Genomic DNA, 15,593 nt, shown 5'->3' on the forward strand with positions numbered 1-15,593 from the left:
GTCAAGTGAACATATCACCTCTTTACTGCAGGAGTCACTTATTCTACTTCTAAGCCATGCTGATAGAAAACTGACAGGAACCCTCATATGATTTATAAAAGCTTTCCTTAAAGATGATTTGGTGTTGCATATTTTATATTTAATATATCACTACCTTGTAAACACTTGCATCAAAACAGTGTGGCATTTTATGTTGGTTTTCGAAGGTAAAGAATGTAAGATTTTAATTCATTGAAAATGCCAAGTGCTTTACCAGTCAGTGAATTGTCACTGTGACTACTTAGAATTTTCAGGCAATGTGAGCAACTGACCTCCAATTTTTTTAATAAAACATTGAGTATCTTATGTGCTTTATTTCAGCCATGTGATCTCTGTCCAGCAAATCAAATGAGATTTTCCTGAAGCAAACACTATTTAATGTTTTTAATTTTTTCAATGTACAAATGTTTATTCTGTTTTAAACTGGCACTCTGCAAAGATTTAGGGTCAGATCTGTTGGAGCCAAAATAAAATAAATTGGGTGATTATAGTTAATTCAACCCTTGAAATGAGAATAAAGTATCAGTTTTCAACTCTTTAGCAAACAATACATAATTAGCCAGCAAGATTTTTAATGATATTTATATTTATTGATTGTAAAGTCTACTACAGAAGAAGAATGAAGATTTCTCCAAATTTTTCCTCAAGTTACAAATCAGCTTTCTGAACCACAAAGGTTAAAGGATTCCCAATTTATGTGAACCTTTAAAAGTCTAAGTATTAAAGAAAGAAAAAAAAGGATTTAAATTGTCTTTCACAATTTAATGCACTCATTTATCAATAAACTATGATGAAATGTAGCAACTATTGTAATGTGGATGGTAGTTTCCCATTAGTACAAATCCTTAAAATACTTGAGGCATTCTTTTTAAAGCAGGTGTTAATCTGTTTGAAGCATATTGTAACATCTGCCCTTCAGTGATTTATTTATTAAAATATTTCCATATGAAATTTTACTTACAAGAATCAGCATTTACTAAATTCCAGTTATTCTTGATAATTCAATCAACTCTATCATGCTGCATGTAAGGGTGAATTTAGTTACAGGTTCCTGTCATCTGGTTAACGAAGAAGCCACAAAGCGCACATGTCAATTCTTTTCAGGCTTATAATTTAATCTAATTGTTGAAATACTTAGCAAGGTGTTAATCCATTTAAAATCAAAAAAAAGTTCATTGCTTCATTTAAAAAAAACAAAGGAATTTCAACTGAACATACTAAGCATTTGTACATTAATATCAGATAGAATAACTGTAAGGTCAAAGAAAGAAAGATATTAAAACTTTTCCACACACTGCCATTAGAACACGGAGAGCTAGATGTTTGTCCACAAAACAATAGTGTTATGCTACTGAAAATTGGGTAACCTGGGGTAAAACAATTTTGTGCATATTTCTGTGTGACTACACACACATTAGGAAATGTGTCTCCCCATTATTTGTTAGGACCTTTGCACTTTCCTTCCAGCTGTTAATAACCAAATGACATCAACAATAGTGCAGTATGTAGAATTTGTCCATCATGAAACTTTCAGCCTCACTAGTTTGAAAAATGACAAGCCCTGTTTCCCCTGAAACTGTGTTATTTAAAGGGCCAATACTCAAATTGCTTTTTTTGTCCTCACTGAAATTTTTGGCCTATGATAACCTCAAGTGACTGAAATGCTTTGTCCTTGGTGATCAGGATCCTGGCTATGCTCAGATTCCCAACCTCAGAATGACTCTAGACTACCGTTGTATATCAATGCCACATATCACAGTTTGCTGCATGACTTCTACATTAGGGAGATCACACAAGCTCTATACTTATGGAGAGAAGAATTCACCTACTTTTCCTTCAGCCTACAAGAGCAAGCAGAGTGGGCACATGCCGTACTATGAATTGGGCACATGCCATACTATGAATTTTCCTGCCCAATGTTTATGCATTCCTAGATTGCACTTGTGGCCTTATCAAGACCTTCTTGGCAACCTCTTGTCAAGAGAACATGGCTGCAGCCTTGGAAGATGCCTCTTGAAGGCACTGCTCTTCACCATCTTACCCTGTAAGAGCATTCTCCCTCCTTCTCCCATCATTCAGCAACCAGTCATTCAGTAGCAACACTTTCCTAAAGCTGAAAGATTGTTATTTGTATTGTGGTATGTCCCTTTCAGAGCTGGCTGCAAAGATTGCACCTGCTTGGAAATGGATAAGGAGGAAATACCATGCTGAAAGCAACAATGTCAGTTTCAGTGCAGTGTTACACGCAGGGACCAGGCAATGCTCTCCTGTATCTTTGCAATTTAAATTCTCGCTCATTGTGCGACTTTCACCAACAACGTCAGGGTAACTGATAACACTATTTTAATACCAAATAAATAGCATGGAGTATTATCTGGGCCAGAATGTTTTATTATAATTGAATATTGAGGAAGGAACCTGTATTTTTTTATCTGACATTTTGACAACTTCTTAACATTAATTACGTAGACGAAGTTTTCAAAAACTGTTCCGTTTTTTCTTCTCACTTTCCACCACCACTTCTGGGACCTCCCAATCTCCCAGTCCTGAACATAGAACATAGAAAATTACAGCACAGTACAGGCCCTTCAGCCCACGATGTTGTACCAACATTTTATCCTGCTTTAAGATCTGTCTTACCCTTCCCTCCCACATGGACCTCCATTTTTCTATCATTTATGTGCCTATCTAAGAGTCTCTTAAATGTCCCTTATGTATCTGCCTCCACCATCTCTGCTGGCAGTGCATTCCACGCACCCACAAATCTGTGTTTCAGAAAAACTTACTTCTGACATCCCCCCCAATACTTTCCTCCAATCACCCTAAAATTATGCCCCCTCGTGTTAGCCCTGGGAAAAAGTCTCTGACTGTCCACTCGATCTATGCCTCTTATCATCTTGTACACCTCTATCAAATCAACTCTCATCCTCCTTTGCTCCAAAGAAAAAAGCCTTAGCTTGCTCAACCTATCCTCATAAGATATGCTCTCCAATCCAGACAGCATCCCGATAAATCTCCTCTGCACTCTCTCTAAAGCTTCCACATCCTTCCTATAATGAGGTGACCAGAACTGAACACAATACTGCAGGTGTGGTCTAACCAGAGTATTATAGAGCTGCAACCTTACCTGGCGGCTCTTGAACTCAATACCCCGACTAATGAAGGCCAACACACCATATGCCTTCTTAACAGCCCTATCGACTTGCACGGCAACCTTGAGGGATCTATGGATGTGGATCCCAAGATCCCTCTGTTCCTCCACACTGCTAAGAGCACTGCCATTAACCTTGTATTCTGCCTTCAAATTCGCTCTTCCAAAATGTTTCACCTCACACCTTTCTGGGTTGAACTCCATCTGCCTCTTCTCAGCTCTGAGAAGGGTCCTGATCCAAAATGTTGACCACCTGCTTTTCTCCAGCAATGCTGCCTGGCCTGCTGAGTTCCTCCCCCATCATAATGTTTTTCATCCAGATATTCCAACATCTGCAGTCCTTTGTTTCTCCCAATGACAGATGAGGGAATGTGGGAAAAAAAGTCACATTCATGCATGAGTTAGAATATTGCCTTAGAAGTTTGAATGAGTGTTGTTGTTTCTTTCAGCACTATGCTTCCAAAACAAAAGAGAAAATATTAGGAAAACTTAGCAGACAAGCACCATCTATGAAGAAAGAAACAGCCAACATTACTTCTGAAATTAGGTCACCTTATTACTGATGAGTGCCCATCAGAACAATCATGCTTGTGCAATGCTTCTCCCAATAAGTTGCAAGACCTTGGTTGTTAAGTGTCAAGACCTCAACCAAAATGATCATTGGATGCTGTGCTGTGGAATAACCCTTTAACATATTTTTACCAGCAGGGATGACTTTGTACATCACTATATTTTATCCTAGTTGCGCCAGGGCAGTCATGGGTAAAACAGACATTGGTGATTGTTTTCCCTTCTCCCATTTAATGTTGTTGGGGAATGTTTTCTTTAAAGCAAAGGCCCAAATGATGATGTGCAGTGCTGTTAATCAATTATGCATACTAAGAGTACCTTTTTGAAAGATTTTTTAAGTTCATTATGCAAGACCAGTTTTGTTGGCTGTTGCTAGTTGTCCTTGAGTGATGGTGAGCTGCTGCAGTCCATGTGGTGAAAATACCCTAGGTGTTCCTAGTCACCTATGCATTCCCATTATGTTTCAACACTGCTGTGCAGTGATAGATGCATCTGGTTCTACAATAACAAAAAAATTGGGAAGAATGAACTTCAACATGTACTTTTAAAAAGAGTGGGGAAACAAATTACGTAAGAGCTGAGTGAAAGCTCATACCAATGCTGATGGTTGATTGTGTTTTACCTTCTCTAAATTATTGCAGCTCAGAAGGAGGCCATTTGGCCCACTAATCCAATGCTAGCTAGCAACAGAACAATCCTATCAATCTCAATGCCCCCCTCCTTGTTTCCCTATAGCTCTGCAACTTATTTTCTCACACATATCCATCAACTCCCCTTTGATTCTTTTTGTTATTTACCTACACTAGGGGTAATTTCCAGTCACGAATTAACCTACAAGCAAATCTTTGGGATGTGAGTGGAAACCAGAGCACCCAACAGAAACACACACAGTCACAAGGAGTAAATCAAACTCCATACAGTCACCAGGATCAGTCACCCTGGAGCTGTGAGACAGCAGCACTACCTGCAGTGTAACTGTGGCACCCTTTGTTCATTGTTGGAGGTACTAGACAGTTTTATTTTTAATTAGCTAAGCTAATAATACTTTGCTGTTTTTTCTAAAAGGCACTAATTTTATCAGTTTAATTATTTTGGAGTAACATCCTAAGGATGATGCAGTTTGCAGTAAAGCAGGCCCCTACCCACTTCAGCTTATTTATCCCACAATATACCTCACACGGGAGTAGTAGAAGGCAAAGCCCTGTGCTCTTTGACATGTCCCAGCTGTGAGTCCAAAACCTATCTCTGCTGCAAGATAGGGCAGCAAAGAGCCACTCAACCTGGAACACTGGTTTAAAAAGCAAACCTGAGAAAGTTAGTCGTGGAATACCAGGGAATCAATCAAATGCTCTATGTGTTGTGACCTCAATAATCTTTCTAAAAGATCTTAACTTCGATCCTGAATGTTCTTGCCCATTCACTTAGCAGTTTTGTATTATGCAAGTTAGGAAGTTCACAAGTGGATACAAATCTTTCAACTCATAATTACACAATTTGCAAACTTTTTTTAATGAAAAATGGAGTAGAGCTATTTAATACCAGTAGCTACTTATGTTTTAAGAGAAATGTGTTAGCAGGGAGAGAAAATAACTATATCAGTTTCCTGAAAGTAATTGGCCATAGTAGAATGTTGCTTTGGTTGCATAGTGGCAAAATAATTTGGCACATCGTTTTAGTGGTGGCTATTAAAAAGAAACATTATACTTTCAGTAATCACACTTCATGATCTTGGAGATCATGCATGCTTGGAAAATTGTTTTTGACAACTGTTTGGTGAAGCACAAAGCTGTGCCTTAAACATACTTCAGTGTGTTGGCCATGAAATCAAATAAGAAAACTTGTTTTGTTTCCTTACACACAACAAATTTATTGGTTATCCCTTTTCACAACAATAGCATTTCCAACTTACAATCATGCAACGTATTTGTCAGAGTTTACATAATAGGTTATTAGTAAGAAAGTGTTAACACCATCCCCTGCAGGTTTAGCTACCTCTCCTCAAAGTGCTGACCTGTCGGTAAATGATACCAAAGTTCTCTATGCAACTACAACAACTTTGTAATGTTTAAGTGCTTTTGATGACTGTTGCTGCTGAATTTTAGTTTCCATCTGGCCTAGGTCCTCAGGGCTTTGTGGTTTTTGCCTATTGATACAGGCCAGGTGGTCGAGTTGTGGGAGCTGTCTGTCATTGATTCAAAAATGGGACATGGCTGGAGCTGGCAGAATATGAGGATGTATAGAAACAAAAGGCAGTGACAGCTGTGGCAGGCAGTGCAAGAGAATTCCACTCATTCTTTTAGAGCTCTTCTGTTAAAGCTCAGCAACACCTGGATATGTACTCTGTAATGTGCTACTCTAGGGAGGCGTGAAGTCGAAAAAAAAGCTTTCCAGGAGCAAGGGCTGCAAAATGTAGCTTTTCTAGACAGATCTGCATGTTAGACAGCTGGAAAGCATTTTCTGATTTCCTGTACTAAGGGATGATTTCTTCTTGGTATATTTATTGGGAAGCCCCTTTACTAAAAGGGACTACACCAGAAATTCAACGATAAACTGAGATATCTTCTGTAGTTTAAATTTGTGGCCTGGAATTTCTTTAAATGGCAACAAGCAAATTACACTGAAATTCTATCAACCATCCTTTGGTGAGAATTGTAATAACACGTGTTGGTGAACATCAGGAAGATTACTGAGGCCCTCTATTCAAAGATAGAGAACTACATTTCATTTCCACATGAGTGTTCCTGTGACGTCTTCCTTTGTCTTTATTAATAGTTTCCCTTCCACACAGTAGACTGGGCTTTTAACAACATTTATTCCATTTCTCGCATTTCTGCTCTTACCTCTGTCCTTCCACTCAGAGTAAGGATAGAGTTCCTTTTGTCCTCACCCTTCACTTTACCAGTTTACACATTCAATGGGTCATCAGCATGATTATCATTGTCCTTAATGTTCCACTTAATGTTGCATTTAATAATCCACCGCCAGACGTATCTTCTCCTCCTCTCCCCTTTTAGCATTCCAGAGAGACCAATCTCTCCATGAATCCCTGGTTCACTCTTCCATCTCCATTAACATCTGCTCTTCTTCTCACAGGAACTTCCTATGCAATCAAAGCAGACACAACACTTGCCCATTAAACCTCTTCCTTTCCCAGCATCCAGGGACTCAAACACTCCTTCCAGGTGAAGCAGCAATTCACTTGTACTTCTTCCAATTTATTGCTCTTGTTGTTCACAAATGTGATCTCTACGTTAGAGAAATCAAATGCAAATTGGACAATTGCATTACGGAACAGCTTTGCTCATTCTGCAGTTGTCACCATAGGCTTCCAGATATCTGACAGCTACACTTTCCATCCTATTACCATTCTGACCTCTCTTTTTTGGCTTCCTACATTGTTCCAACAAACCCTAATGTAAGATTGAGGAACAGCATCCCATCTTACAAGTAGCCCTTTGGACTTAATATTAAAACATGCAATTTCAGATGTCAGCAAGAGAAATGAATTGATTGTGGACTTCAGGAAGAGGAAGTCGGGAGAACACACACCAGTTCTCATTGAAGGGTCAGTGGTGGAAAGGATGAGCAGCTTCAAGTTCCTGGGCATCAACATCTTGGAGGATCTATCCTGGACATAACACATTGATGCAATCATGAAGAAGGCATTCTGGCAGTTCTACTTTGTTAGGAGTTTGAGGAGATTTGGTATGTCACCAAAGACTCTTACAAGTTCCCATAGATATACTGTGGAGAGCATTCTAACTGGTTGCATCACAGCCTGGGATGGAGGTTCCAATGCACAGGATTGCAAGAGGCTGCAGAGGGTTGTAGACTCAGCCACCTCCATCACAGGCATAACCCTCCTCACCACTGAGGAGATCTTCAGGAGGCAGTGCCTCAAGAAGGTGGCATCCATCACTAAGGACCCTCACCATCCGGGACATGCCCTCTTCTCGTTACTACCTCTGGGGAGGAGATACAGGAGCCTGAAGATCCACACTCAATGATTCAGGAAGAGGTTCTTGCCCTCCGCCATTAGATTTCTGAATGGTCCACGAACCCATGAACACTACCTAATTATTCATTTTTTTTAAACACTATTTATTTATTTTTGTAATTTATAGTAATTTTTATGTCCTTGCACTGTACTGCTGCTGCAAAACAACAAATTTCATGTCATATAAGCAGTGATAATAAACTTGATTCTGATAATTAGACTTTCTAGTTTGTTTCAGAACTGGCCTGTAATGTTAACTCAGTTTTTCCCTTTTCATAGATGCTGCCTGACCTGCTGGGTATTTCCACCATTCTCTTTTATTTTGGATTTATAACACCTGCTGTGTTTGGTATCTTAATGTTCCAGTGCTGTTACCTCTCTCATTTGTCCTCGTTATTCTCCTATCTCTATCCCCTCCAGACAGATGAGCTATGACCAACTACCCTCTCCTTGCTAGCACCACTAGCTTCTGTCATTCAGTCACTCTTGACCCCAACCCTATCACAGACATTCCTTTCATTATCTCCACACTTTCCTCTTTGCAACTTAAAACATGTTAGATTTCTATTTTTTTTCTGGTTTTGATGAAAGGACATCAGCCCAAACTGTTAATCCTGTTTCTCTCACCATAGACACTGCTTGATGCTTGAGTATTTCCAACATTTTTTGTTTTTATTTCAGACTACCAGTATATTGTTCTTTTGCTTTTCAACTGTTGACAGAGACCCAGAGGCGTGTAGTTCTTCTGGGATTACAGGTTTACACATGCAGGGTTCTGCTGATTATACACATCAATTTGTGGGTGGCAGTTCTGCCATGAACAGAAACCCTTGCCCTCTCTCAATTCCCTGTCTGCCTGTGACCAAAGGAAGCAAATCACACAAAAATGGACTACAAAAGTGTAGTTCTTAGCATAATGCTCTAGAGTGCCAATGACCCGGGTTCAAATCCAGCCACTGTCTGTAAGGAGTTTGTACATTCTCCCCGTGTCTGCGTGGGTTCCCTCTGGGTACTCCGGTTTCCTCCCACATTCCACATTCCAAAGACATACAGGGTAAGAAGTTGTGGGCATGCTATGTTGGTGCCGGAAGCGTGGCGACAGTTGCGGGCTGCCCCCAGAACAGTACGCAAAAAAATGTATTTCACTGTGTACATGTGACTAATAAAGATATCTATCTATCTTTTCTCACTTTCATTCAGTACATCTCTACCCTTCCCTTCTCTGGCTCTTCTACTTCAGGGGGTAGATTATGAACCAACAATCATTATAAACCCATCAACTACCACAGATTCTTAGACAACACAAGACTTCATGCCACCTTACTCCTGTAAGGACTCCACCATTTTCTCCTGATTTTTCCTTTAGCCACAACTAAGAATTTCCTATACTATGGAGACACAAGGGACTGCAAATGCTGGAATCTGGAGAAACAAACAATTTGCTGGAAGAACTCAGCAGGTCAAGCATCACCTGTGGGAGCGACGGGATTATCGACATTTCGGGTTGAAACCCTGTTTCAGGATTTCCTATACTATGGTTGTCAGGACCTTTGATGCTGTTTGTTATTCTGCTCCTACTCTATCCTCTCGCTCCCAGAACCACAGAAGGGTTCACCCTATCATTTTCTGTTTTTACTTCATCTGCTGAATACTGCCAGCACCTACTCTAGATATATGTTGTATCCCTTAAAGAGAGGACAGAAGAAGGTGATGTAAGGACATAATAAGTAGAAGCAGACCCTTCAAGCCTGTCCCACCATTCAATGAGATCATGGCTAATCCTGTACCTCGTCCACCTTCCTTCAAGTCCACCTGGCCTTCAACAACTACATATCTGAAATAGAGAAATTCAAAGAATAACAACCCACTGCATAAAATAATTTTTCCTCATCTCAACCCTGAGTAGCTAACTCCTTTTGCCATGACGATATACCTTGGATTCCATCTGGAGGGAACAGCCTCTAGGAATTTACTTCTGTAAATCCAGATATGCTCAATCCACTCATTCTTCTTTATTTAACTTATTAATTATATTCACAAAAGAAAACTATTAAATTCGTCAAATATGATGTTCCCTTAGAAAGCTCTGCTGATTCTGTCTAATCATCCTGTGATTTTTAAAGTTCCCTGTTATGGCTTCCTTAACGATGGACTCCAACATATTTCTGAAAACTGGTGTTAGGCCAGCTGGTGAATGGTTTCCTATTTTGTCTCCCTCCTTTCTTAAATAGCAGTGTTTCATATGCTGCCTTCCAGTCTGTTAAGAACTATCCCAGAATTGAACCAACGTCATACGTCTAAGTGAGCTTATCTTTCACTCTTACAAACTCTTGGGGGTATAGGCCCAATTTCCTCCATCGCTGTCCTCATACCAGGATTAAGTCAATAGATTCTGCCTTTACATCTTGTCATTTATATAAATCGTGAACTCCAGAGGGCCCAGCATTGAACACTGCGATGTCCCAGTAGTAACAGAATGCTAACATGAAAAGACTGAATAAATTCTATTTGCTTTTTGCTTCATCCATGCTCCAATCCATCCTTGTCCCACAGGCCATCATTTTTTGAAACCACCTTTTTATGACTTCTTATCAAATGCCTTCTGAAAATCCTAAATTCATCAAACATAATTTTCCCTTTGTAAACCTATGCAGATTTTGTTTAAACATACAATGATTTTCTCAGTCCCTGATTATCATGTCCTTACTGATGAATTCTGGCATCTTTCCAACGGTTGATGTCAGGCTAACTGGTCTATAGTTCCCTATTTTGTCTCTCCCTCCTCTCCTCAATAGCAGTGTAACAAACCACTGCAACTATTCCAGAATCTAATAAGCTGTGGAAAATTATCCACTATCTCTGGGTTGTAGGCTATCATGTCTTGGGTATTTGCTGTTTATTTAGTAGTGTAATCAAGTTATTATATTGTGTCTGCTGCTGATTTGTGCATGGTTAATGCTGGCTGTGCACAGAAATTGTTACTGGCAGGGAGCACAATGTTGGTATGGTCCCTGCTTTATAGTCAATTGGCATGGCTTAACACTGCATCACAATCCCTGTGACAGTTTTTGGGGCCATCCAAATTAGTCTCCAGTACGCATAAGGAAACGTGATTGTACAGGTTTTTCAATATTTGATGCAATTCCATGTCCTGCATTTTGCGTGGCAATCTTGACAGTTATCTGTGCCGACAGTGTACCTGGCAGAGTACTGAAAACCTGTACCAACCAACTGGCTGGACGTGTTCAAGGACATCTTCAACCTCTCACTGCTGCAGTCTGAGGTTCCCACCTGCTTCAAAAGGGCAGCAATCATAGCGGTGCCCAAGAGCAGGGTGAGCTGCTTCAAAAACTATCGACCAGTGGCACTCACACCTACCGTGATAAAGTCCTTCGAGAGGTTGGTTATGGCTAGAATTAACTCCTGCCTGAGCAAGGACTTGGACCCTCTGCAATTTGCCTGACATCACAACAGGTCTACAGTGGATGCAATCTCACTGGCTCTCCACTCTGCTTTGGAGCACTTAGACAACAGCAAAACATGTCACACTGCTGTTTATTGATTACAGCTCAGCGTTCAACACCAACATTCCCTCACTATTAATCACCAAGCTTCTAAACCTGAGCCCCTGTACCTCCCTCTGCAACTGGATCCTTGACTTCCTCATCAGGGGACCACAGTCAGTACGGATCAGTGATAACATCTCCTCCTCACTGACAATCAACACAGGCGCACCTCAAGGATGCGTGCTCAGCCCACTGCTCTACACACTGCTCTACTGTATGGCTAGGCACAGCTCAAATGCCATCTGTAAATCTGCAGATGACACCACTGTTGTTGATAAAATCTCAGGTGGCGACGAGAAGGCGTACAGGAGTGAGATAGGTCAGCTGGTTGAGTGGGGTCGCAACAACAACCTCCCACCCAATGTCAGCAAGACCAAGGAATTGATTGTGGACTTCAGGAAGGGGAAGTCGGGAGAACACACACCAGTCCTCATTGAGGGGTCAGCGGTGGAAATGGTGAGACGCTTTAAGTTCCTGGGTGTCAATATCTCTGAGGATCTGTCCTGGGCCCAACACATTGATGCATTCATGAAGAAGGCATGCCAGCATATCTACCTGATTAGAAGTTGAGGAGATTTGGTATGTCACCAAAGACTCTTGCCAATTTCTATGGATGTACAGTGGAGAGCATTCTGACTGGTTGCATCACAGCCTGGTATGGAGGCTCCAACGCACAGGATCGTAAGAGGTTGCAGAGGGTTGTGACTTATCCAGCTACATCACAGGCACAACCCTCCCCACCATCGAGGACATCTTCAAGAAGTGGCATCCATCACCTAAAGACCCTCACCATCCAAGACATGCCCTCTTCTTGCTACTACCATCAGGGAGGAGGTACAGGAGCCTGAAGAACCACACTCAATGATTCAGAAACAGCTTCTTCCCCTCTGCCGTCAGATTTTTGAAAGGTCCATGAACCCATGAACACTACCTCATTATTCCGTTTTTTTTGCACTATTTATTTATTTTGTAATTTATAGTAATTTTATGTCTTTGCACTGTACTGCTGCTGCAAAACAACAAATTTCATGTCATAAGACCGTGATAATAAGTATGATTCTGATTCTGCAACTGTCAATGTTTCCCTAAATCACTGCCAACAATTTAAGGATGCAGAGATCCTGAAATTGCAGTCAACTCTTCTTGGTCCTTTTCAAGAATGCACTCTGGTGTTGGGTTCCTCATGGAGTCCATCAGCAGAATGCCAAGTTGTTGCAGTTCCACAGCAACTGCACAGGGGAATCTGCCCAAACAACTGTACCAGGTTAGAACTGTGCAGGACCAGTCTACTTTCATTTGAATGAATTGGAATAGCTGTGAGGGAAAAAGGTAACTTTTCATTCATTTACATTTTCTTTGACTTGTTTTACTTCATATAATATTGTAGAACTTGGTGAGGAAAAATTAAATAAAAACTGATAAAAGATCGTTAAAGTGAGTTCAATTGTTTTGAAGATTTTAGGCAATTTATTTTATCCTTTACAGTAATTTGTGTACATTGAGGACATCCGCAAGTGCTGCATTTTTGTATAGGTTGGGATGTCGTGGGAGTAATGTGGTATAAGCCATGTTAATCAGTAGTACAGTATTTCAGTGGTGAATTCATATAATTCTTTGTGGTCCGATGGAATAGTACCGCTTCCTACTTTGCAATGCCACAGGGTTGCTGACTGTGTAAACTGGCTTGCATTAATTAAATGAAACAATTCCCTCAGAATATAGATGAGTAAGTAAAGTTGCTATCCATGCTGCACCTAATGGTATCACCTCTGAGAAATATAACTTTGGGTGCGGGACAATACAGGGTATTAATCAGCTACCTAATGGAAAAAGACATGGTAAAGTAGCCCAGTTCTCCAAATGTCCTGCCTGAGCAATTTTTGTGGCATAAAAATGGAAGGCACCAGTGACTATCACTGCTGATGATATTGTTGTAAAGATGGATAATATTCCCCATTTGTTTTCTTGGACTTGATTACACAATCACTTCACACAGTGTTCTTGCTGTAGCTGAGCTTACCTGTGTAAAATACTTCCCAGTGAGCAAATTCTCTTGCATTTCCTGGTATCAGCAATCTCTTGTCTGCAATCTCAACATTACATGGTTTCCTCCTTCTTCATAACTATGAGGTATCCATCACTAAGCCCCAGGCATGTGCTCTAAATCAGAAACTATTGTACACTTTTCACTTCCCTGTATCTTTTGTTAAAGTGTTGAACTCTTAATGCAGGGTTTGACCTAAAGCAAAATGATAATTACTCATTGATCTAACTCAGCTGCATGATTGAATACAATTTTTTTCTGATTTGCAGGAGTTCAACAAGTTAAGCCTGTTTTTGTAAAACTTTTCATTAGTATTAGCAGTTTTAGAATCCCTTTATGTTCATTAATCTATGTCAGGAGGATAGCAATGAAGTTAATAAAGGTGACACAAGAGATGCTGGAATCTGGTGCATAAACAAGCTACTGGAAGACCTCAGTGGGCCAGGCAGATGGGATCATGTGGGGGAGGGTAGACCCCATCTGCCAATCAACCCCTCTTCCTCTGGATCCACCTATAGCTTGCCAGCTCTTGACCCACCCCTCCCCCTCACCTCTTTATACTGGCCATCTCCCCTCTACTCTTTCAGTCCAGATGAAGGGTCCTGACGCAAACGTTGACTGTCCATTTCCCTTCACAGATTCTGCATGGCCCACTTAGGTCCTCCAGCAGCTTGTTTTTTGCTCAAGTCAATAATGGCATTTGCTTCATTCCTCCAAAAACTTGCCTCAATTTACTTTTTTAAAAAATTTGCCAACAAGGAAAATATTTGACTTTTAAACATTTATTAGAAGCTGATATCCTACGGTTGTTAAACCCTTCAATGAAGTATAATTCTTACAACTTGGTTCTTTTATTTGCCCTTAAGCACTTATTAACATATTCCCAATAAGTATCAACAATTCAGTAAATGTCAGTTTGTACCCACACTGTTAATTAATTACACAACATGGAAGTAGTACCTTGAGCTCTCAGGAGTGTTGATATCCACTCAGATAACAGTCTGTAAAAGGGACCAAGTCATTAAGTAGGGTTGGGCACACAATCCTCATGCAACATGAATAAATCCAGGGTTTTATACTCCATAAATCAAAACCCTTGTTTCTTTTACATAATATATTAAGTACTGTTTTTATTATTTTAATTTGTGCATCCAAGACTAATAGGCAATTTTGTCCTCCACTTTGATTCCTTCCATTCTGTGATATTTATGCCAGATTTCTTCACCTAGTAAAATGTAGAATGAAGTACATTAACTATTTGAATGTGTGTGAAGTTGTATAAAGTGCATCACTACAGAGAAATAAGTAACTATTTCAATTCATCTTGATTCTCAATGGCCTCCTCACAGTTTACAGAAATCTGTAGATTTTGATGACATCCTAGCTATGCCTAAGATTGAGAAACGAGTATTTTGTTAAATGAAGAAAATTCTTTTGGCAGTTTTACTTTTAGTAGAAGAATCTGTGTGCCATATTTAACATATTGATTTGCTACTTGTGATGTTTTTAATTCTAGTTTAAGTGAATAATTTTATTTTCAAAATGGAATTCTTCTAAAACTGCTTTGGAAAGCAACATAACTGATCAATGATCATCTTTGATATAAATTATCTATATTTATTTAATTTATATAAGTTGGTAATTCATAAGCACAAATCAAAGGGCTGATGGCACTCTGCAAATAAGAGATTGTAATTTAAAGTACAACATAATCTTAAATATTATTGCTATATGGAGTCAGGTCAAGATAAATAGAACTTATCAAGTTTGTCATGCAAAATAATATCAAATAAAATTCTACAGGCTCCAATCCCTGGTAGTGTTTGGGAGGGTTGACTTACTTTTCTTTGCCTGAGGGTGATACAGTACTGCTTCCTGCAGTTGCTCAAAGATTCAGTAAACATACAAATAAATTGAACAGTTCATTGCTTTTTATTTTGATCCCATTTTCATAAATCATTGAATCACAATTCAATGGAAATTTGTGACTGAATAATATGAAAAGTACTGCAGAATACAAATTACTTGATAATGTCCCACTATGACATTTTCTGGAATTATTTAAAAACTTTTTGATTCAGCATTTTTAGTCCATACATTTTAGATCACCCATAATTTGTTAAACCTTTCCTAATGCTGGTCTTTATCTTAATGTCACGGTAAAACTTGTGTTTAATTTGGGCCTGAAATCCTACTTCTTGTGAGCATGAGAGAAGCTGCTGTAAT

This window comes from Pristis pectinata, chromosome 6, assembly GCF_009764475.1.
Source record: "Pristis pectinata isolate sPriPec2 chromosome 6, sPriPec2.1.pri, whole genome shotgun sequence".
In the NCBI taxonomy this organism is placed as follows: domain Eukaryota; kingdom Metazoa; phylum Chordata; class Chondrichthyes; order Rhinopristiformes; family Pristidae; genus Pristis; species Pristis pectinata.